This window comes from Podarcis cretensis (genome assembly GCF_951804945.1).
Source record: "Podarcis cretensis genome assembly, chromosome: 15".
Taxonomy (NCBI): Eukaryota; Metazoa; Chordata; class Lepidosauria; order Squamata; family Lacertidae; genus Podarcis; species Podarcis cretensis.
In genome coordinates, this window is record NC_137185.1 from 12,851,077 (window position 1) to 12,854,551 (window position 3,475).

Consider the following 3,475-nt stretch of genomic DNA (forward strand, 5'->3'; position numbering starts at 1 on the left):
CTAACGCACACACCCCGTATCCAACGCTCTGTGCTTATTGTAGAAAAATAGATACCAAATGGAAATGCACATCGTGGACATAACAAGGCATTCCTCCACAGCCACATCAGATTATGTCACCTGCCCCCCACGCTTGTTTGGATTAGTCTGCTTCTCATTCATGACAGATTATCCCTCTTGACGCAGTGCGACAAGCTGTAAGTAACAGAAAGTGACCTTGGAGGATGAAAGGGAGCACCATATTTGTCAGATTAGATACTGACTCTACAGGCTCAGCGGAAGAGACAGCCACAAGCCTGCACTTGGCTGTTGCGCCATTGTAAGTCACGACCCAAAAGTCACAACGGCAGTTATTGGGGGGGGGGGAGCATCCGGGACTTGCCACAAACGAATATAAACACTTGAAGCCACACTTTCATAAGTGGACGTCTGCTGGAACTGGCCAGTGGGCCACCTGGTCTAGCAACCTGGTCCCACAGCAGCCAATCAAATGTCTACAGGAAACCCCCAAGCAGGACTTGAGCCCAAGAGCCCTCCTCTCCCCTCCTGCTGTCTCCAGCAGCTGCTATTCAGAAGCAGAGCATAACCATTGGGGTTGGAAGCCATCGCTTTTTTTAAAAAAATGATATTTTATTAGATTTTCACAATAAAAAATTATAAACAATAAATAGGAAAAACACAAGAAAGATAAAAAAAACACAAAATATAAAAATACAAAAGCACAAACACTTAACATAAAAAAGAAGAAAGAAAAAAAAGAAAAAAGAAAAGACTCTTTTCAAATTCATATCCTTCATAGCCTTATTTTCTTAACTTCCACCCGCCCTCCCTTCTTGTATTCCACTTCAAATTTAATTTAGCAAATTCATTTATATTAGTTTTATGCTTTGAAAGTTCCTTCAAATATTATATTATTCAAATTTTTGTCCAATATCTATCCCTTCTTTCATATTTATATTTATCTTAATCACTTGAACCTCTTCTTGTCATTTCAGTGTCCTCAACATTCATAGATTTTGCAATGTTTTTGTAGATAGTTTTTAAACTTCTTCCAATCTTCTTCCACCTGCTCTTCTCCTTGATCTCGTATTCTGCTAGTCATTTCTGCCATTTCCATGTAGTCCATTACTTGCATCTGCCATTCTTCCAAGATGGGTAGATCTTGTCTCTTCCAATGCTTTGCAACCAGAATTCTTGCTGCTGCTGTGGCATACAAAAAAAAAGTTCTATCCTTCTTTGGCACCAATTGGCCGACCATGCCCAGGAGAAAGGCCTCTGGTTTCTGGAAGCCATCGCTATCCCCATCCCCATAACCTCTGCTGTGCTCTCTTCATCAGGTCTTTACTGTTTGATGAAGAGAGCACAGCAGAGGTTATATTTTCTCAGAATCCTCTGGAAATATAATCTCTCAAAGGACCTGTTGATGGCATTTTACCATTGTACTGTTGAGAGTGTATTAACTTACGGTCTGTGTGTGTGGTTTGGGAGCTGCACGGTCAGGGGAGAAACAATGCTGTCCAGGGTTGTAAAGACTGCAGAGAGAATAATTGGTGTCATAAGAAAGCTGCAGAGATAGTGCAGGATAGTGCGCACCCCGGAAATGATTTCTTTCAGCTTCTGGAAGAAGGTACAGGGTTATAAAGACTAGGACTAGCCGCCTGAGAAACAGTTTCTATCCAAATGTGATTTTGGTTTTAAACGCAGTGTAAGGTAGTCTCTGTGGGAGTATATTGTATTTAATTATGGGGTATCAGAGTTTTTAGGGGGTTAACCAGGCAGGGATAGCTGGGATAGCAGGCTTGTTGGTTTTTGAATGTCTGATGTAGATTTTTTCAATTTCGTTGTTCTGTATGGGACAATGACAATAAAGATTATCGTATCGTATCCTTCATGAATTTGACTCGTCTACTTTTTTTTAATGTAGTTTTATTAAATCTTACCCATATAACCCAAATAACAAAATAGAACTTAATTTGTCTTATCCACTTTGAAAGTCATTCCCGCTGGTGACCATCCATCACTGCTTCCTGCAGGAGCCTGTTCCACAGAGTAACCATGCGCCACATTAAGAATTTCCTTCTGTTCTCTGCCCTGACTCTTCAGAAGTTCAGCTCCATGGGATGTTCACAAGTTCTAGTGTCATGAGAGGGCTGTGTGTGTGTGTGTGTGTGTGAGAGAGAGAGAGAGAGAGAGAGAGCGCTTTCCTCTACCCACTTCCTCCTTTTTCTCTAAGCTAAAAAGTCCCAAATGCCCCCATCTTTCTGGGAATTGCTCCATCCTTTTGATTATCTGACTTGCCCTTTTCTGAACCTTTTCCGACTCTGCAGTATCCTTTTTTGAGATAAGGTGACACAGCACTCCAAGTGAAGCCACACCATAGATTTGTAGGATTACTGGCATTTTTATTGTCAGTTCCTTTCCTAAATGGGATTTGCCTTTTCCACAGCTGCCACACGTTATCTAACTATCCGCTACGACCTGAAAGTGCTGCTCCTGATCAGTCAGCACCGGTTCAGACTCCATGACCGTATATGTGAAATTAGGGTTTATTTTATTTTTTTGCCCCAACATGCATCACTTTACACTTGTTTGTGCTGAATTGCATTGCCATTTTACAGCCCATTGACTCAATTTGGAGAGATCCTTTTGGAGCTTTTTCACAACCCCTTTTGTGTTTTAACCGCCCTGAACGATTTCGCCTCGTCAGCAAACATGGCCCTTCATCACTCATCCCTAACTCAAGATTGCTTACGAGCAAGTTTAAAAGCACAGGTCCCAACACCTTCTTCTTCTTCTTTGGCGATCACTCGTAGCCGAGTAAGATTGTCTTCCATAAAGACGCTTTTAACAATGAGTCCATAAGTGACTGTGGGGGCCAATTCTGGATCCACACATCCTTCCACAGTGGGGACATTGGTTCCCAGGTGGGAGCTGATCATGGTGTGGATTTGCCAAGCGTGCCTTCCTCTTAACACGTTTCTCCTTTGCGTCCTGAGTTCGAGTGTCTTCAAAGCCCATGACACCTTTGGTAAAGGCTGTTCTCCAACTGAAGCGCTCGCAGGCCAGTGTTTCCCAGTTGTCAGTATTTATACTACATTTTTTTAGATTTGCCTTGAGACAGTCTTTAAACCTCTTTAGTTGACCACCAGCATTACCATTTTTAAGTTCGGAATAGAGTCCTTGGGGGAACTCCACTTTCTCCATTGAGATAATGGTCCATTTATTCCTACTCCCTTCTTCCTGTTTCTTAACCAGGTTCTGATCCACTAGAGGATCAGTGTTGTACACGAAAACACCCCTCCCCATCCTTTTCTCTCCCAAAGATCTTGCCCATGTGGAATTTCACTTTTGCAACTGTTCTTGTCACTGCTCTCCGGAAAGAGTTATCTGCCAGGTGTTAATTCTATGGAAGCAAGGCTACCAGTTGGGACGAAATGTCTGGAATGGCAGTGTGGTCTGGTTGCTGCCCTTCTCC